This window comes from Myripristis murdjan, chromosome 21, assembly GCF_902150065.1.
Source record: "Myripristis murdjan chromosome 21, fMyrMur1.1, whole genome shotgun sequence".
Classification (NCBI taxonomy): Eukaryota; Metazoa; Chordata; class Actinopteri; order Holocentriformes; family Holocentridae; genus Myripristis; species Myripristis murdjan.
The window spans coordinates 2,463,782-2,486,295 of record NC_044000.1 but is presented as its reverse complement, the minus strand read 5'-3'; positions in this window follow the sequence as shown (position 1 = coordinate 2,486,295).

The following is a 22,514-nucleotide window of genomic DNA, read 5'->3' as shown; positions in this document are numbered from 1 at the left end:
AACCTATATAATATGTTTTTTAAAAAATTTAATATATTAAGTCTAACTTGGTAATCACTGGGATTACTTGTCTCATTGGATTTAATACCCATTCAGCTCTGTGTTTTTTAACAATACAGCTGACTTCCCGGCCCCATGACTGCATCCAATATACTTTATAGATTGGTTCATTTTAAGAGCAGATCATTTTCCTGCTCTCCTCTATATGCCTCTTCCTGGCCCCTGGTTATCTGACAGGGCCCAGCATCATAAAGCTGATAGGAGTGGCAGGCCTGCGATCCTCAGCATCAGAGATGGCCCTTTTAGGGGCCATAAATGACAAGCTGACTGACAGCTGGGGATTTAACCCTAATTACACCTGGCTAACCAGAGCCAAAGCGCAGCGTTTATAAGGAGACTTCCACCACAGGAGAACCGGCTTGCTCCATAATGTCTCGGGAGGGTTCTTCCATTTCCCCCTCGTTTTACTTGCCTATCTCCGGGGTCTGACAAGCATCATGAAAAAACACAACAACTTTATGCTTACCATCGAAATTCAATAAACGGGTTTACAGGGGCAGAGCAAGCACAAAACACTGTGGAGTTTCTGACAGCTCAGGGAGCAAATATTGAGCCAAGCCTGATGTTGGGCTGTCATTCTAGTTGAGCTACTGATGACCACATCCATATCTTTCCCCCACCAGTTATCATACTCTGTAAAATGAAATCATCGAAGCCTAATCTGTCATGGGCCTCTGCTATAACAAAAGGCCACTGAAGGGGGTGGGGATAGTGATACGGGATCTGAGCTGTAAGACTGCCTCTTTTTTTTTATTTGTCTCGGTCCTTCTCCAATCTACGACCCCCACTCCCTTTCCGCTGTCTGCCCGAACCTCCACCACAAAACCTCTCTCTCCACCTCACTGCTCTGCTGGCCTTTTTCTCCATGCCATCACTCTCTTTCTCTCTCTTGCTTTCGCTCCTAACACTTCCATACCTCCCCTCTTGTCTCTGCTCTCTCTCTCTCAGCTCTGGCAATCCCACTGGGGCGATCGTAGCCTGGCAGGGCCTGGCTGCTTTATTGAACAGCGTCTCCTCATCTTTCTTTTTATCGAGCGGCCCAGCCGTCAGCAAGCCTGCCAGCCTGTTCCTATTGCACCCCATTTGTCTTCATGTTTGGGCAGCTATTCTGCGCTAGTTGCAGGGCACACGACGGACAAGCCAACCCACAGCTTCACAGATAGTGCGCATACACACAGTGCATGTCCAAATGCACACAGAACGTGCAAATAAACACACACTGACACCTGCACACAGTCAAACACACACACACACACATCCTATACAGTATTAAATAAAGTTGCATGCAATGATTTGGGGGAGGAGGAGATCTGGCAGTTCACATGATGGCAGGGATGGAGGCAGCGATTTGCCCCTAACCACAAATGTTCCAGATTTGACTTTGAAAGAACCTCATGTGCCTGTAGTGGCCTGGTGTGTAAAGCCGTGCAAATCTACAAAGCATGTTTCTGTTGATATGCCACATGATTTGAGAGCATATAACATAAAAAATAAAACTGCTGCCAAACATACATGAAAAGCATAAAAAAAATACCATATATGCTCTCACCTTACCAGCAAAACTAAGTATGCAGTACACATTCGTGCAAACACAGAGACATTCACACACAGACTCCCACAGAGAGGCTTGTGTTAAATCCTCTGCAAAGTTATGAATGACGCTCTAATAGCAAAGTAAATCGTCCGAGGAGAAAAATCAATTTAGAAAATTGCTTGAATTCTTGCAGCCCTGTTTCATTGTCATTAAGAGATCACAGAGAGGGGAGGGGATGAGATGAATGTCTCCTTGTGCTTAAGGGGGCAAGTGCATAGCTTGCACTACTGCCTCTGAGGGCCTTTTTCATTTTATGTTTTTTCTCAACCAACCTCTGTTAGTCTCACATTCTTTTCTCTCCTTTTCAAAAACACAAACCCACAATGGAGACGGTGATACAAAACTAAACCTTTTGAATAAGAAACTCTTAACAAGTCACAGTTGTGCACAATATGTCTTTCAGTTGCTCTTTACTCTGAAGAGGGTAGATTTTTCTTCTTATTTTTACAGATTAGCAGCCTTATGTAACAGCAATGTGACAACAATAATGCTAAGGATATTGTTGGAAAATGACTGAACTTAACCATGCCAGTGAAAAAGCAAAAAGTGAAAAGATACTGCCATTATATTCAGTTAAGATATGCACAATCAATGCATTATGCTCAGTTGCTCTCTCTTCCTCCCTCTTGGTTTCCCCCTAGTCTTTTGCATCCTAACAAAGGCTTAAATTAGATCACTGTCCAGTGTTTTGCTCCAGTGATTAGCTTGTAAACCACCTCAGGCTGTCACAAGCAGTGAGGTATGAGTAGAGCAAAATATACTGGAGAGAATGACTAGTTGTCATGCAGAAGTCCTCATGAGCCATCTGTTCCAGCTTGTAAAATCACTCTGCGTGAGGGCCTAGAACATATCCCAGGGGTACCCCACATTCAGCCACCAAGGAAAAAGAAACTATGTTTCTAATCGGATGAAAGCAAGGGAAACAGTACATATGCCAATGTGATATGAAACCATATATTTAGGTCATGTTAGACAGGAGCGTATAACTGTATTTCCACACTGCTGTCCCCAGGTGAACAGTACATGGTGAAGAAAGGGAGAGCCTGCTGCTGCATCTAAACCTGTTTTATTTCCAGACAGAATGTCTCTATGTGCATGAGAATGCATTTCTGATTTGTTGAGGTGCTAGCCATGGTGCAGTGGAGCCACAAGTTAGACAGATGCATCAGCATTAAAACTAAGAAAGATGCAATAGCATTGTAAATAGGAAGGAACTCTGCACTCTTGCTGTACTCTTTTTTCTTTAATGCCAAGGTGCTTCATTTAAAGAGGCATTCCGTAATCTATGACTGCTATAAAAATCTAATTGTGACTAGAGCAAATGACAATATTGACCAGTCCAGCTTTGCCGTCAACCTCTGGCCCTGTTGTCTCCTTGGGGTATGGTGGCCAGTAATTGACACAAGCAATAGCACAGTTTGACATTAGTAAACAGGCTAATTAGAGGACAGATCCAACAGAAATATCAGGTGAAGAGGTAATACATCACAAGCCAAAAGACTATAGTGATAGTACTGCTTTGTCATTTGATTTTATTGACTTGTGTGTGTGAGACTGTTGTCCAGCACTGGGCAGCTGAAATACAAATGGGGGTGCTGGTTTGTTCCAAAACAGATCACCGGTCAGAAAGTGAGTTTTGAAAGTCAGCAACCTCAGCACTTGCCAAAGGATTTGCTGAAACACTGCTATTATTCAACACTGTCATCACTAACCCACTGACATTTTATGGCCATTTTAAGCTAAAGGGCAGTAAAACTCTTACTAATAGCCCCTTTAGCACATGTCACTGTGTATTGAGTGTTGATTGAAAAACAAAAGCAGAGATGAGATGAGTCTTTACCTAGGCTATACGTACTGCAGTTGGTTGGTTTTGGCTCTATTGCTCTCAGGGAGTTTCTAATATAGTACCTGTGAAAGAACTCATTATGTGATTTTAGGAAACACACAATCCAAATTCATAATTGCCAGCAGTGGTCATCTTGTTTTTACTGTATAACAGTGATGCTGTATTTTTTGTTTCTTCTGCACTTGTGTGTGGATGATGTGATACGTTACTGTTTTGGCTGCTCTATTTGTTTAACTGTTAAAAATGTGCAGTCTGGTTTTGATGACAGCATTGTTTTTGAAGGCTGGATGTCAATTCATTGTTTTGAATTTTACGTTGTGTTAAACCCTTCTAAAGCAAAATATATGATGTTCTCTAATGCTGGACATGCCAACATCATAATCAATATTAGTCAGTACTAGTCTCTACATATAAGAATCTTGGTATGTGGATTGATAATAGATTTAATTTTAAAACTCACACTGATCGCCTTCCTATGTTCTGCTGATAAATTGTAATCTGCATTATTTTCTATTTTACACCATGGTGACATCATGCATGTGTCCTTAGTCATTGGATGCTGTTTACTGCACTCCACTATTATTTATTATAAGAGATGAAAATTATTAATACAAATTATATTAAAAATGGCTTACAAGCTATAATTTCTTCCCAAGTACTTCCCAAATGAAATGTTCTCTCCTGTTTGTTGCCTTCTCTGCCAGTTCCTTTGAATTAATTACAGCCATGGCATTCTCAGAGAAAGAAGTTGGGACTTGATTCATCTGGGTGTTAAAAATCACACACAATTATGTGTGTGTTACTTTAGTAAACAAACGGGAGTGATCCACTTAAATAATGTTTACGTGCATCACTCCTCCATTTGTGGGCCCTACGATTCAAAATACATGTTAATCAGTTCACATGCGTTAAGAATCTCCTACCATTTCCATGCACAACATGTTTGTGTGCACAGGTTAGCAGATCAGATTCAGCAGAAACTGCATGAATGGCACTGACTAAGATTACAGTGGGTGAGGACAGCAGCACTGTAATATTAGACAGGACTGATGCCTCTGAAAGCCACTATGAACACTCACTGTGGTATCTTTATCAATACAATCTGAGTGATTTCATCAAAAGCATTGCTTATCAAAACAATTTTTATGTGCTGAATCAAGTGCTAATACAATAAAGCTACAATTTTTACAGCCGCTGCCTCTTAAATTACAGATGGAACTGTTCCCCTGCTTCTGGTCTCCACAGTGCTAAAAAAAGAAAAAAGAAAAAAGCACAAGAATGCATAAGGTTGTATCAGCCGAGGCTGCATTCACACCTTGTCAAACACTCAAGTGAAAGTGAAGTCCAGATTTCAAAGAGTATGAACAGGCAATGTTCACAGGAAGAAAAATCAGTAGATGTGCTTAGATAAAATCAGACGTCCACAGTCTCTTGGAATGATGTGCTTTGGCAGCCAGCAGTGTATTGCAGTGAGTGTGAACATGCCTCCTGACACAACATAATAGTGTGATTAAGGAGTAAGATGGGGGCTTTGACAATGTACATGTTACTATGAGCACTGACTGCACACTTTTACTGTTGGCTGTCATGAATATTGATGTGTGTGTGTGTCTAGAGTTATGTGTTTGCATGTGTTGAGTATGTGTGTCTGCAAGTCTGAGGGTGCAAAACATGTATACATGACTGAGTGTGAGGTATGCATGTGCGTGCCTGTGTGTGTGTGTGCGTGTGTGTGTGTGTGTGTGTGAGTTTATTTTCTGCCTTTGCTGCCCCTCCCAATTATTATCTTTACAGGGACCTTTATAGTTTCACCTTAAGTAGTTCTGTAAAGTTGCGTCTGTACTTTAAGCATTAGTTAACTCTGTCATTAGGAAACATTGAGCTGTCAGTTGCATGCCTGGGTTTGGTTAAAAGGTTCAGGTTTTTTGGCGTCTATTCCCTTTATTCCAGTCACAGGAAATATCATGCAATGGAGGTTAAATTTTTGCCTTGATCCATCCAGTGTGCAGTATCGGAGTTGCAGCGCAAGCCTCAACAAGTACAGCTCAATTCAAATCCAAGGGACCAAAACTGATCAATCATGTTTCAGTGCAAAACCCCACTATTCTTTACCGGCAAAGATAATATGGAGCTACAGAAGGTTCACTTTACAGTCATTGTTGCTAAATTCCCTCTTCATTAGGATAGCACAGTCACAGGTGTAGGCTATTAATTCAGGCATAGGACTGTGTGCAGTACTATTGCTAAGGTGTGCATATGAAGTGGGTTAAACGAACCATTAAAATGCACAGAAATGCAGGAAATTGAATCGTGATGCTTAAAAATTTTCCGCCTGCACCCCCCACCATACCATAGCACCACACTTGAGTGGTGCTATGGTATGGTGCTATGGAGAGTACAGTGGGTTTTTGCCCTAAAACATGACTGACAAGTTTTGGCCCTGTACACTTGAATTGAGCTGTGGAGCTCACACTGCGCCTCCGGTATGGGGCACTGGGTGGATCAAGGTGAAAATGTAACCTCGATTGCTCGTGACTGGAATAAAGGGAATAGACATCAAAAAACCCAAACCTATCCTTTAGGGGTTAGAGCTTCAGCAGGTATGTGTTGAGATAAACTGTAAAGGTCAAGGTATAATTTCAGCAGGTAAAAATGAAACATTGTATTGGATTCTCTTGGACTTGTCAGCCCCCACTACTTGGCCATATACAACTGGTACAAAATATCACATATGTGGCTATGTTGCCTTGTGGCAGAGTATCTCTCTTTCCTTGGCTGGTCCATTGCCTGTGCTAACATCATGTGGTCAAATCGAGGCTGATCTAGTTGAGTTTGGTGGAAGATATGTGCAGCTTTAAGATAAAACAGCTTTCAGATCCTCACATTCCATCTCAGCTCTTTCACCACAGGAACAGTTGTTGTCTGCATGCATATCAGAAAAATTCTCCTAAATACATTTCTATGCAACGCCACATTTGACTGTTTCTAGTTTGGCCAAGTTTGACTCTGTTATTTGTATCCTGCTGCCTTCACTGTGTGTTCACACTGTGAGCAACTTGTCCATTCATTACCTGTAGTGCAAATAGAAAAATGCAACATGTTTGATATTCAGTAAAAGTTACCCCAGGCTGAAATTTCAGAGTCATTGTTTATCAGTAGCAATTCAGGTTTCTGCATCCCCTTGTTTTCTGACCAGTGTGATTTTGTATGATAATCATAATTCCAACTGACTGGCCAACACATTCTCTCTCCCAGGTCATCAAATACTGCAGCTTGGCCACGCCCCTTTTGCATGTCATAGTGACACCAAAGGCACCCCTCCATGTCAGGATGAGATGCACTGGGCTTTCTTGTGTTTATCAAGTGTCAGCATCATGTGTTTAGCAGGGGTGTCACGGTTTACCTAACCCACGGTTCGGTTCTAACTTCGGTTTTTGAATCACGGTTCGGTTTAAACCTCGGTTTTCTAAAACTACTAAAGAAACGTTTTGAAAACTTCTAGAAAAATGTCTGGATTTTATTAACAAAATGTTGCATTGCAATAAAGAACATAAACATTACTATAACACTTTTCTTATCACTCTTCTTCCACTCTGATACAGCTGCCTGTAGTATTTCCGACAGATGTTTACTTGTGTGACACCGCGTGTCTGAAAAACGGGATTTTTAATTACCCAGTTGTCGGTGCTATAATGTGCAGTGATTGTGATGAAGCGTCCAACCATCTGTAGTTAATGCAATGAACTCTGCGCTGCTTAAGTCCTGTTGTAGTTTAGCCTTAACATCTTCATAAAGTTTATGCAACACATTTTGGCTGAAATATGGTCGACTGGGCACGTCATATCGGTCTTCCAGCACACTTCGAGGATTCAGACACAGAAAATGTCTGAATCCAGGTTCTCAACAAGTGAAAAGGGGCGCATATCCAATGCCATGAAAACCCCGATGGCATTTGTAAGTGCTTTTGCTCAATCTGAACCGAGGTTCGAGAAGACAGAATGAGTTTCCAAACCGAAATCCTTTGAACCGAGGTTTTCCGGTTTGGTCCTAAACCGTTACACCCCTAGGGCTCTAGTTTCGCAGACCAGGCGAGGCGGGTGTGGCCAGGCGGATTTTCCAAGTTTGGCACGCCGGTCTCGGTGGCGCAAGTACTCCGCCGTCCCTCCTACCGGCGGAGGGGAGGAGAGAAGGCATGGAGTGGGTTTGACACAGCCGATTCACATGTAACCAATCAAATGAGCCCCTGTCCTTGCCTTTAAAATGCGCTGCGCGAAGGCGTAATGAAAGTTTACACAGCTGACATGGAGGTCTATTGCCGCGGGCGGAGCGGAGCTCAGGAGACAGGCGCGGAGCGGAGACCGGCGAGCAGTGCGCACACGTCACCAAAACCTCACAGGCAGGCTTCCGGAATGTCAGACACATGAACGATGCTATAAATACCGAAAAAAACACTATTCAATGCTACGATCACAATCAGCACATACATATATCTCCATATCAACTGTCCCGTCACAGCTGATGTCAGATCAAAGGAGAGTGGCACCGTTTGTGCTGATCGTGAGGTTTTGATGATGTGCACCAGCCAGCCAAACTTCCACTGCGCCGGCTCTGCTCCGCCTTGCGCTGAAAGTAGACGTGGTTTCAGGAGGCGAGCTTTTGGCGCACCTCGGCGAAGCCTTTTGGCACGAAACTGTCACTGCGCCAAGCCGAATCTGTCGGCACCTCCCCCCGCTGCGCCGCCACTCCCATCTCGGCGAACCTCCGCCTGCGAAACTTGGACACTGTCCGCCTCTGCCGCTTCGCCGGTCGAAACTAGCTCTGCGCGGGGTTCGCCTCACTGCGCCACCCCGCGCTGCGCCGGGAAACTAGAGCCCCTAGTGTTTAGGCAACAAAACCACTTGGTTAAGGTTTGGGAAAGGTTAGATTTAAGCAACAAAACCACTTGGTTAAGGTTAGGGAAAGGTTAGATTTAAGCAACAAAACCACTTGGTTAAGGTTAGGGAAAGGTTAGATTTAAGCAACAAAACCATTTGGTTCAGGCTAGGGAAAAATTTTTAGGCATAACCTTAGTTAAGGTTATGGAATAGTTAGGTTTAGACATAAAAAGCACTTGGTTCAGTTAGGGTTAGACACCAAAATTACAAAAGGATACCTTTTTTTAGGGAAAGGTTAGGTTTAGGCATAAAAATGGGAAGTGGACAGGGTACAAATTCAAGTGGACAATTAGAATCAAATTTGGGTCTTGTGCTTGAAGGTCCTGAGAGATTAGAGATTTAAAAAATATATATATGTATATATATATATATATATATATATATATATATATATATATATATATTCACATATTGTAGCCCTTTAGCACTTGATAGCTAGCTAGGTTAAACAAGAACAATGCAACTGAAGTGTTTTGAAAGCAGTAAAAGTAAATGCTTTGCAAAGCCACTCCTACCCTAAGCACATTTGCTTTGTGGTGCCTTTGCTAAGTGCTGTGCTTGCAGACTAATAACTAAGCTTGTGTGCTTTATTATGTTTCCTATCACATTCTCTTTTTGGCTCAGAACATGGCCTTTTCAGCTCAATGCCACCACTTGCCTTGGTTATTGTGCTCTCTTAATCATGGATTTCACATTTTGGCTGAGGAGGAAGAAGGAGGCAGACTGTAAACAGCAACAATATGGTGGGTCTGCTCAAGTTGATATTAGTTTATTTCATTACAGTCTCCACAAAGCACATCTTGGTTCCAGGATTGATAATAGTTTCTGATGTTTCAGGTTTTGACGTGTTAAAACACTTTAACATGACAAAAAGCGATACCATCAGCAAATATACAGTACATAATTTGTCTGTTCAAAATGCAGCTTCATGATTATTTTTTATTTATTTTTTTTTTTTTTGGAAGCTACATTGTAGTTAAAATTTCTGTAGAGGTCACATACTAAAAACTTTGGAGCCTTGTAGCTGATGTGAGAAAGTCTGCCACTGATGCCTTTGTTTGTTAAAGAGGGCACAGCTCCATCAGACTGAGTTGCTTTGCTAGCCCTCGCCTCTTCTCTTATAATCTTGGATTGGATTAGTTAGCCTCAGACAGCCACATATGTAGACAGAACCATCATCAACCATATTCCTCAGTGTGAGTGCCCTATACGGCCTGTAGTACCAGGGAGGGTTAAAGTTATGCAGCAGGGAATAAATTTCAATCAACACACTGTCTTCTAATAAAAGCCTAAATATATAGCTCTGTGTTTGTGTGTGTGTGTAAGCCTGTTGTCTGCATGCATAGTGTATAATACATGTGTGATCTCTATACAGTAGCAAATGCTATGATAGTGATCAATAACAGCTGTGCTGGTAGAGTGACCTGCATACCCTTACAGAACACTTAGAAAGACATCAGCCTATGTACTAACAACTCCCCTGCTTGTTATCCCCTCCCTTGGGCCTCTGTGCAGTAAGGGGGCTAAGGGCAGCCATAGCCCCATATATCTCCAGTGGGAGGTGGAGTTTGAAGGTGACAGACAAAGTCTACAACTCTACAAAGTGGCTCAAGGTTGCAGCTCACCCCAGAGGCTTCTCACCGACAGGAGGGAAAAGGACAGAATGACAGCTATGAAATGAATCAGCCCACACCTAAAGTACGACAAAAAGAAGCAAGGTTTGATACGTTCACCAGCCTTCTGTTGACCAATTGATAGGACCGTCTGAAATTTTCAGCCATAGTAATTATATTTGGCATCATCGTGTTGGCTGATCACTTTGCAGCATCATACATCTGGTGTTAAATGAAGAGAACTGCTCTTTTTTGTTTTTTTGATAAACAAAACAAAGTGGCTACTTTAGCATGATGGATGTCTGTTTCAGAGTGTTTCAACAACTCATTTGTGTAATGTGAACAATTCTTTTTTTTTATTATTCTGAATTAACCGTCCTGTTATATTCAAATTTACTAATATCCTTTATGTTTGTAGTCAATTTGACCCCAGCATTTTAAACCTTCACAAAATTATTAATTAATTAAAATTGTTACCAAAGTTTATGTGTCAAGTACTTTATGTTTTTTTGTTGACGACCTAAATAGCCCTTTAAATAAAACATAACCCACCACCCCCCACTCCCACTTATACATCCAGTATTCCTATTACGTGACTATGGAAAAATATGCAAATCACCATGAAATCTCACTGATTGACCTAAAATTGGAAAGAAATATAAATTTTTGGTGTTTGGTGTGCGTACAAAGTGTGAACAGGACGTTGCAAACATATCATCATGTGAATTTCATGTTTACCCGGTAGTACCCATTACATTAGGAAAACTCATTAAATATGAAGCAAAACAAATGATGTTAATCATTTATTTAGAGACATTAAACATTGAGTGGGGTCAAACTGACCCCAAACATAATAGGGAGGGTTAATCTTTTTAATGAATCTGAAGGAATGATTTGCCCTAGTGATGCATGAATCTTATAAATAAGGGACTGAACAAACCATTAGGAGCTTTGTGAATGATGCCATGTCATTTGATCACTGCTACAGAACATGATATATTCAGTTATTGTTTGTTATTGTTTAAGTTTGCCAAGAGTACCATCACTCTTCAGGTACTGGTCAGTGTGAGTCCAGCCTCAGCCACCAATGTGATATACGACATGGTGGAATGAACAAAAAATATCAATTACACTGTAGTGGAAGAATGGGTTCTATTGAACACTACATTCCTCTAAGACCTAAGACTACTGATGCACTCTCCCCACCTAATTAGGCTATAAGTTATACTATTGGGCTTTTCAAATGAGACCCATAAAATTATGGCAGGACCCCAATTCTAATATAACATAGAGGGCTACTGAAGAAGCCATAATGAGACTTATCCGGATTCAATATATTTTGCACGCATCTGTCTCTGCTAAACCAATTACCTTGCATACAATACAGGTTTGGAATGAAATGAATGTTTATTGGCATAACAAACAAGTTTTATATTTGTTATGCCAATAAATACTCCTCTATATATAAAAAATTATAGGTATTGTGCTGGCTCCAAACCATTTAATTCAGTCTCATGGACAAGCAGAATCAATTTTTTTAAGAGATATCTTCGGTTTCAATGGAATATATCCTTTTCAAGTACTTAAGAGAAAACTTGGCCTTCCAGAACCAGTTTACTTTCCCTGGGCAAATATCGGCAAGAGAAGCTTATGGCATATTTTGGATTCCCATTTATTGCGCCGTCCATTTATGCAAATTCTCACTTCTATGCTATCTCCCACTGGCCTTGTAACTGACCTCTATAGAAAGCCAGAGACAATCCAATGTAAATCTCCTGCTGTAGTATCTATTTGGTCATCCACAAACCCATTACACCAGTTAATACATTTCAAATTGTACTGTACACATTGCAGACATTTCCAAATGAATCTGCTAGAGGCTGATGTTACTGGTGTTGGGTCAAGGCAGCTATGGACAAGACAGGCAAGTTTGTCACCACAAAGGTTTGTACGAAGCAGCAGACTCTTTAGGTTATGTAACGAGGAATAGGGGATCATCCCAGAATCACTTTGCAGTAAGAACAGGAACAACACCCACAGTATTGTCCATGTGAAGGATTTTTCATCACCTCTGCTCCATCACCTTTGAAGCACTGGGAACATGCATTAGAAGAACAAACAAAGCAGGGGCTGCAGCAAGGTACATCTGAGGGAGTATGTCATCTCCTTGCCCAAATGCCTACAGCTGCTGAAGAGAGACAGAATAATGCACTGGGATCTCAATCCAGAGAACATTTTTATGTCCAATGAGAATTCAGACAGCATCAGAGTGACTGATGTTGGCACCAGCTGCTATGTCAAAATGGGAAAAGGCTATACTTAAAGCCAAAGCTGGTACAATTGTTCTCCAGAGGTGATACTGGGACATTTCTGTGATGTTGCCATTGACATGTGGGCTGCATTCTGGTTGAGCTCTGCACTTGATGCCCTCGCTTCCCTGGGAGGAACGAGGCATTGTGATATATGCAGCCAATCCACCTAACCAGGGCCGGCTTTTGGCGGTATAGGCAGTTGCCTAGGGCACCATCTGCTGGAGGAGCGCTGCTAGCGGCCAGAGGGGCACCAGCAGCGGTTGGCATGGAAGGGCACAAGGCAGTAATTTTGCCTAGAGCGCCAACATAGGTAGAGCCGGCACTGCACCTAACAACAGGGATTTGGACAGTATCCTGCGGGCCATGGACTCTTGTTTCCCGGTCTTTATTCAGAGTTGCCTCATATGAGACCCAAACCAGCGAATGACACCCATTAAGGCCATGCAGCATCAGTGGATATGGGAGCCCTTCAATAAGAGCATGATGGCCAAGACACCACTGTGTATGGCTCCAAAAGACCAGCTGCAGAAAAAGCAGTTACCAAACAATTATTCGTCAGTTAGGAGAGCAGCCCTGTTGAAGCGGGACAAAATGTTGCTTGTATGTCCACACCCAATCTCGGAATCCATAAGCAATCATCTGATGATGATTGTAGCGTCTGGAGGCAAGACCCAATTTTTCAGGTTTAGCCAGAAACAAACGGGAAACCACTTCCATTTATGTTTCTTCTATTGCACAAGTCGATCATTACTCAACACAATACACAGTGGTTGTTTTAGGTTCAGACAACATTTCTGCAAATGCATTCCACCTGTTTCACTCCCCATGCAGACTGTTCACCTTCATAAAACCACACAGACTAAAAAAACAGCAACAATATGGACTACAACGGAAATGGAAGTGGAACCCAGAACACTTCAAATACCAAAATCTTATACCTCACCTGGACTCAATACATGTATGTATAGTGTCTGTTCATAGAGATTAGTCTGCGCCCAATCCAGGGGACCACGGCTAGCTCCAGAAGTTCCAGGCCAGTGGTCAGCAAACAGGAAAATATGGCTCAGGAGAAACAGAACCATACTTTCCTCAAGTCGACTGTGGAGGTCACTGACCAGGTCAAAAGATGGTAGATGCCTGGTTTTACCAACGTGCAGGCAGCCCCAGTTGGAAGCTCCAAACAGATGAAAACTGGACAGAGACACTTGAGAGAAATCATGAATGAGAATACTCTCTTGCAAACAGAAATGGCAAGATCAATGCAGACCAAATACCAAAAGTTCCCCTGCTTACCAGGTGTCAGACTTGGTGTCAGGCCAATGATAGGAGAGGCACATACTATAATTGCTGCTGGAATGCCACATTAACCTTTTAAATAAATTACCTCACCTGCTTAGAACTAAACAAACAAACCAAACAAAAAAATATGTTGCCCTTTCAGTGAAGGCATTTGATGAACATGACTTCCCAAAAAAGAAGAAAACTCCTCAGTAGTGCCTGCATGTCTGCTTGAGTCTGTATCTTTGTTGAACTGTAGTGTCCAGCTTGTTAGCATGATGGACAACTTGCAAAAACAGTCTTGATGAATTATTGATTGCTTCCATATTAAGTTTCTCTTCAGTTCTTATATTGGGACACTTTAATAGCTTGCGGCAGAGCAGCGAAAGGCAAGAGTATTCAACTCAGTGCTTCTCATCCCTCCAACATTATTCAATTTACAGTAACTATTTTTAAAAAACAGAATTATCTGACTGGTGAGCACTGGTCTACTGGCTGCAAAGATTTTGCCAAGAAATATAAGCAGAAAAAAATGAGGGATCTCTGTTTGGGGTGCAGACACATACATGCATACATACCAACACAGAATATATATAACTCATTCAACCACAATAGATCAGTGGATTAATTTATTTTCCTGACTGTGCTTTATGAAGATGACATTAGCATAACATTATTTTGATTTGTTATGTATGCTTTTCCAGAGAATCTGGCTTTATGTCATTTAAGCCCCCATAATCACGTGTTTTCAGGGTATGCTTGACATCACATCTATCTCAGTCTATCTTGTTAGTGTTGCTGGAAATAATCTCAGACTCAGTTCCTCTAACAACGTTACATTGTTACAGTGAAACAGCACAGATAACCTGTTTGTTTATTTGAGTTCTTTGGCATATTATTCCTCATCATTCTTCCGTCATCCGCCCAGTAACCACGCAACACATCTCTCAAGATTCACCATTGAAGGGTTTAAAGGTCCCCTGGTGACCTTCTATATTTAACGGTTGTGTAATGAGACAATTTCTGTTGGCATTTCTATGGCCCTATACATCTCCAAATACTATCACATCTAATGTTTAATGCATGGCCTAAAGTGATGTATGGAAAGAGGGCAGCAAATATTTTCCATGTTTATTTCCAGGTCATAAAACAACATGCATTTTACCATTTGATTTCTATGAGGAAGCCCTCAAAGCAGAGTTCTTATATGATTGGACAGGTCAGCAGAGTAAACACATCGGTGGTATTTATACCTTAAAGAAAACCTGGGTTTGTCTACCTTGGTTATATGTCAAAGTTAACTGCATGCAAAGATTTCTTATCCCCTTATCTTAATCATGTATGCCTGTTGTTTTTTTGATTTTTAATATTGATGTTAAAGCATGTGTGCTTCACTAGGTACAGTCGCATGCGGTGGATAGTGAGCTGGGAGAAATGCAGAAATGCATAACCTGTATCCTTGGCAGAAATGATATAGGTGTATGTGAATGAACATAACAAGGACAGTGAGGAGCAAAGTCTGCCATGACCAGTGGTGACTGTCCTGCCAGCTGTATAGCGCAATAATATATGTTCCTTTTATAGCATTAGCAAAGTGTGATGTGCTTTATTAACGAGATGACATGACAGAGTGAGATAAACAGATTTACCATCGGGGAGCATGTCAAGGGTACAGGCATGTCTCCTCACACAGCGGCACCCTAATGGACAGAGCGTTTCAAACACACTGTGGTGAGCTGAGGTGACTGTTAAGTAAGGTCTGCAGATGATTTTAGCGGTGTCACCGCTGGGGGAAGCACAAGAAGCAAAACGGTGCCAAGCGGTTACGTGTCAACAGTGATGGCAGTGTGTCCTGTAAAGCTACAGAAAGGATCAAGCCCCAGTGGAGAGCCAAAGGCTGGATAATGTCATAATGACATGGTGGTCACATCGCATGAGAGATGGATCATCTTGCGGTTTGCCAACGGTCACTCCCAGGGAGGATTGTGGGGTATCTGAGCTATGTGATGCCCACACGCTCAAGGATAAAGGGCGCACGGAGGTTCAGTGTCAGGCAGAGGAGCTCAAGAGACAAGCCGTCTTCCTCTTTTCTTGCTCACTACGTCTCTGCCTCAATCCCTCTCCCTTTTCCTTCTTTCATACCATCTATTATTCACTCCATACCTCATCTCGCTGAAGCCTAGAAAGAATGAATATTATAGTTACCTCTTGTTACCCCACTTCCTCAGTACTCTTCTCTATTTCTCTAGCATATTCATTTCATTTGACATTGAAATGAAATGCTACTGTCTCAGTGACACAGTTGAATTAAACTGCTCTTATGTGACGAGTACCAGCAGACACCACAATATCAAACCTGGAAATCACACAGACATTGTTATATTTTTGCATCTTGACTCAAACAAACTGAGCAAAGGCCAGTAATGTCAAAAGCATGGTACTATAAGTGCTGCTGTCCCGCAGTGCCAAGTCAGGTTGGGAAACCCTGGGGAACATTTTAAGTGAGATACAAAGGCACCTTTCAACTTTACATCCTCAGCTCTGTCCAACTGATCGACCCGTCATTACAAATGCATGTAGTATAGCCAAGGTTAGTTCAAATCAAAAGAATTTTATTTTAAATTCTACTCAAGATCACAAAGTTTCCAAAGATATCAAATATGTTATGCTACATTAAAATGGAAATGTGTCTAAAACGATGTACATTTAGACATCATTTTTTCCATTTGATGTAATGAGTAGTCACTATATGCATGATATAGCTTCAGTGAAGCATTGGAATGGGCATATAGAATATGTATGTGACTCTGTGGTACATGATGGTTTTTTATTCTAACTTTGAAGCTACTGAAAGGGAAATTTAAAGGGAAAATCAGAGCTCCATGGGGTTAAAGACAGTATTTCCTTTGAGTGAAGTAAGATCAACTCTGAATTAACTAAATAAATTAAATAAATCATTAATGTAACCATGCATGAGAGTGTTCAATGCTGCCAGTCCCAGCAAGACCTCACAATGGACAGTAATGGGCTGCAACCAAACATCATACATGATACTTTACAGGTGTCATCACATTATTCATTTATTAATTATTTTATTAATTTAGTATTTATTAGGTATTTGGATCAAGATACAGTGTCAAATTCCCAAAAGATTTGCTTCTTAGTCTTTAATCTGATCATCAGCCACCACAGCAAAAAGCTCTTTGTCCTTGATTTGGATCAAACAAATCATCCTTAGACCTGAAGACATTTTTTTTTTTTCTCTATAATGCTATAAAATGATAGCCTATCTTGACTTTTAAATACATATGCATTGCTTCCCCTTGTAAGTTAATTATTGCCATTTCATTTTAATTCATTGCTTATTTCAATCAAACCAGTCTACTGGTAGCATCAAAATGGTTTCCCTGAGCGACAAGCCTGTATCGTGGCTAACTTAATTGCCCATAGAGAGTGAGTGCTTGGTTCAGGGAAAAACAAACAAACAAACAAACAAAGATTCACTTAATGAGATTTGACACTAGAGATTAGAGATTTCACCGAATAGTCGACTAGTGACAAGTCAACCAGCTAGCCTGTCTATCTGAAATTTTAGCGCACAGTAATGAACTGCCAATATTTGTTTCAATAGACTGATAAATTCATAAACTTCATGCAACATGTTGAAATTAAGTTTGAGTATGTAATCATTCTGCATATAAATCTAAATGGCCACAGGATGCGGTTTGTCATGAAACGTGTCGGCTGGCGCGTCATCAGGGTACTGTGTCGCCACTGATTTAAAACTACAATCAAAGGCTACTAGAGTGAAGAAAGGGAGCGGCTGTCGCAAGAACAAAGCCGTGGATTAGAGAAATAAATTGTTAGTTACTACTTGTTTCACGGTGGATACATTCTAGAGCAGAAATAAACACGGCCACACCTCCACACGGGGAAAAGCCAGATTAAATCACCTAGAGGGAGAAGGGAAGGGGAAATATGGAGGCACTATCTGTTTATGTCCCCTTCACTGGTGCTCGTTTTTCAAAGGCTTTGAATCACCACAACCACAAGAGCTCCTTGGTCAAATACTCATAACTGCACAAAAACTGTTGGGCTGATAGGCCCAGTAGTATCTGAGATTAGCTGTGGACACATTTTGAACATTTTTTTTTTTTTTTTTTAACCTTTTTGGTTGTTTGTTTTTTTATCATGGGTCACAGTCATAAGTCAAAGCCTTTAAAATATAGGCATTACAAATTATATGGCCTATTTTTATGTGAATGGGCTCAATAGCAAGAAATTTTACTAAATATTACTTTTATTAACCTATAGAGCAGTCGCAAGCCACTTCAGAAACAGGCCAGATTTCTAAAAATAGCAGAGCAGCGAAGGCACCCGTGCTGCCCGCCCCCCGACTAGCTGACTAGTTGACTAGGTAGTAGTTGGTGACTGCTGAAATTCAATAGCTGGGAGTGCCCTGCTGGAGATACATGACTCTTTCCATGTATCTCTCTGGTTGTTTCAGATTTGGCCATTATTTCTGCACCTTAGACCTTCACGATGGCATCACATGCAGCCGCTAGGAGATTTATGACACAGCTGCAAAGCCTTATTTTGTGTTTGCTCTCAACAGCGGAAATCCATTATGATCCACCATGAGGTCTAGGTGGGCCCATGTGATGTAAAAAAAAAAAAAAAAAAAAAGCAAAAGTGGGACATTACTAAACTCAAAGTGCACCTCAAAGTTCTTTCAAACAACAGAGAGATGAATGAGAGATAATTCATGCATGTCGCCAAACTGTTTCTGAGTGCTTGATGTGAAGCCTCAAATCTGTGGCTCAAAGGTAAGCACCCTTCTTCATGTAAGGGATCTGGTTTTCTCTTTGATGGTGAAATGTAACATTTTGATTTTATAAAGCTAAAGGCGCTCATACACAGGGAATCCTCTGCAACTTCAAAGACAAACATACAGTGAAGTGAAAAAAAAAAAAAAACAACAAGGCAAGGAATTGAGGAGACAGAGAGGAGGAGGTGCAGGAAACGTGGGCTGCAGGGTGATACCTGTTGGATTCCACTGATTGATGCACATTAACAAAGACACATCAGCACACAGACACACCGGCTCACCACGATTTCAAATATCTCTGGCAGCGGCGGCCATAAATGCTTCATGTCATGTGCTAGTGAGAGCATGAGGACGAGCTTTTACCAGAGGTGCCGCTAACTCTGACAAGACAGGAGGAGGCAGGGGAAAGGTAACAACAATAACAGCTGCTGCGGTGAGTGGAGCAGAGGTGGCCATGTCTGCTGGGTGCAAACATGAATGCATGCAAAGACACGGGCACACACACATACATGCACATACACCTTTAAACACACACCTAGGAATACTTCACTGAACAGCACTATCTGGTTGATTTGGGAGTCTAAATTCAAATGTTCTCATTTTACACTTGAATATCTGGTACCCCTTCATTCTGAAAATCCATTTGGCAGGCTGACAATGCAGCTCTATATTCAAATGAAACCTGACAGTTAATACAAGTGTCTGAATTCAGATTTTTTTTTCTTACATATAACACAGATCGCATATTTTTTTTACTGAGTCTGAACAGCAAAAAAGAAGCATGAGGTCACTTTCTGTTCCTCCAGTTCTGATCTGGACCATATGGACATTTGGTACAAAAATGTGTTTGAAGCATGCAAGCCAATAAGAGAGAATTCAGAATTTATGACTGTTGCCTTGGCAATAAGTAAATCCAACGTCAGTCATGAGTCGATTGTCATAAATTTGGTGCCCAGGGCAGCTTGATTGAGTTGCATTAGCATGGCAGACAATAGCTGCTTTCCCATAAAACATTCCAACTGATTGCAAGAATATATTTAAATGTTACAAAAAATAAATAAATGAATTAAGGTGCATTTCCATAGCTAGTTTTAAATGAATACAATGTAGCTCCCAATACCTGTACCAACATTCGCCATGATGGCCAGTTCATTTTTGTTTGTTTGTTTGTTTGTTTACCAAATAAAATGTTTATTCACCTCATGCAAGCACATAAACATTTAGTTTAATAGTTTTAGCATTTGTTTTCAACATTTGAACATTTCCCTGGTTGGGATCAATAAAGTATATCTATTTGCCATTTTCATTCTATACAGAAAAAAATGTGCATTAAATGGGTTGATGGAAACAGTTAATAAAACGCTGCTGGGTCTCTTTTGCAAGAATTTGCTCTCTATGATGTTGGTAGCTAGTTAGGAACATTCCTTATCGGGAGCTTATTTTGTCCAAAAGGTTACATGAATTGATACAACCTAATAAGGAAATGTCCCATTTGCCTACAGTACTCCTGCTTCAACTACTTGCTGGACCTGTATGATCTTCAGTCAACATTCAGCAATAATAAATGGTATCAAGTTTTAAAAGTTTGGCAAACACAGTAGCATTGAGAAGTGCATCAAGTCCAAGGTGTTCTGAGGATGGCCATTGTCTTATTAAGCCTTTAGAAAGTCAGTGACCTAAAACCTTTAAAAAAAAAAGTCTATATACAAATTGTTTATCGACCTTTAACACATTATTACTGGCGATGAACTCCATGCTTGTCAAAAAAGTCTATATACAAATTGTTTATCGACCTTTAACACATTATTACTGGCGATGAACTCCATGCTTGTCAAAATCTGTCGTGTTGATGACTTTGTGTGGCAAAGTGGCAGGAAATCGTGTGGAAGTAGCAAATCCTGAGTTTCCAAGGAGTAAAAGTTCACATTACCAGATATGATGACATGGCGTGAGCGCAGTGTTAGTTGACTAAGCCAGGCATGTGGGTTCCTTGTTCAGTCAGCAGAACTACAACACGCTTCCCTCAAAATTAGCCAAAAGAAGGAACCTGCCTGTAAAGAAAGCTTCCTACCTGAACAAGGCAGTGCCACAGCCTAAAACATCCCGCCTCTGACCCAGGAATGCCACCTAAACAGAAAGCTTCTTTGCACTTGAGACACAGCTAACAATAGAAGAAAGTATATCTGACTTGACTGGTATTTCGGTAAATGTGCTCAAAAGTCAAAGGCATCTGTTTATATACTGGTATCAGATGTGCATTACATCTGAAAATGACATGAAGTCATTTCAAAATATCACATAGCAATTCAAACCTCAGCGAGAAGGACTGCAGTGAGAACCTTTGACAAGTCAATGTGGTGATGACAATTGTTTTTCTTTTTTCTTTTTTTTTTTTTTAAGTGAATCCTTGGTCTTCTATCGCGATCTGAGTCAAGTGCATGTATCCGTGTGGTCTGTGCAGCTTTTCAAGGCAAAGCAGCCATGTAGCCAGAAGGCAGCCGCCATATCCTGTAGAGATTAGACAAATTAAAACAGCACTTAAAGTATATGGACCTGATTAGCCCTGGTAATGAAATCAAGCCTGACACCATGATTCCCCTTTTACATGCTCAGGCTCATGCATAGCCTCCCCTTCTTCGCTCTGCCACTAAAACCCTCTCCATCGAGCCTGTAAGCATGATACCAAGATTCTCTTTTACACACACACACACACGCACACGCACACACAGCTTCTCGCTCTTACACTCTCTTTTTCCTCCTCTCTCTCTCTCTCTCTCACCACTTTCATTCTCACTCTCACCCTGCAGCCTATAAGCCACCTCCCTCTCCCTGACCCTTCCTATCTTTCCCTTTATTCCCTTTACTCTCCTTTTTTCTTTCTCTCTGTCATCCTCTCATTTCTGGAGTAAGTGTGCTCCCTAGTGTTGCCTCTGCCAGTGAGGGAAAAGGAAGGAGAAGGGGGAGGGGAGAGCCTGCTGGTATCCTTACAGACATTTGTATATCTAGATATAATGAAGTGATATATATCAACAATTTGATATTTAGGGAACACTCAATGTTAATTTTATAATAACTGTACAAATTCATATATACACAAGGAACTAGCCATTACATGATAGAGGGAATATCATGCAAATGAATGTAGTTACCATAGATGCATTAAACTCTGAAACTCATGAATATATACATGATGTGTGAATGTATTTATGTGTTGAAAGTGCCCAGTGATGTGTTGCATATGCCTGATAATTAGCTCAATATAACAGTCCATAAACTCACCCGACGGAAGGCATGCAACATGCGCATTAAGCACAAATAAAGATTAAACACAATAGTGGCATGTATGCACATGATATATTAAATCACACCCACACACACGCACACACACAAATGCACGCACAGCAAACACACGAACAGGATCAGCTGTGTTAAATGACTGTGTGTCATGTTGCACTCGAACACTATTCAGATTCACAGCTGCACTTGTGTTGAAAAGCAGTCTGTCGTCGAGTCTTTTTTATTTGACAGCTGTTCCAAAAAAGACCGCAGTCCTATCTATTGCGTTTTTTATTATCAACATGAGCTTTTTTTTCGACATGCTTCAACACTTGGAGGGCTTAGGGGATAAGGGAAATAGCATATCAGTTACTCAAGCCCTGTGAAAATGCATGTAATGCGCTCCATAACCTTATTGTTAATGGAAACTGATAGGCCAAGTCCAACAGCCACCCCAGAGTAGCCTACATATCTCTATAACTTTTATGAAGTGACGGTCATTTGGATGCCAGCTCTCGGCAGGTCCCATCCTTTCTAATTTAATTTTGACCTTTCCATAAATTCACACCTATTTCCCAGCCAGAGATATGGAGGAGAATGATCTTTAGTATTTTAAATTGAAAGTTTGAAGGTTGTAATTGAAAGAGTGCCCGGAGCGGGAAGGAGAAATTATAGGATATTCATTTTTTACACTGATACCCCTGAGAAACGTAGCAATATAAGCATGTAAAGACACCTTGCATGGCTCATTTTGAGGGAAAAACCTAAAGCTA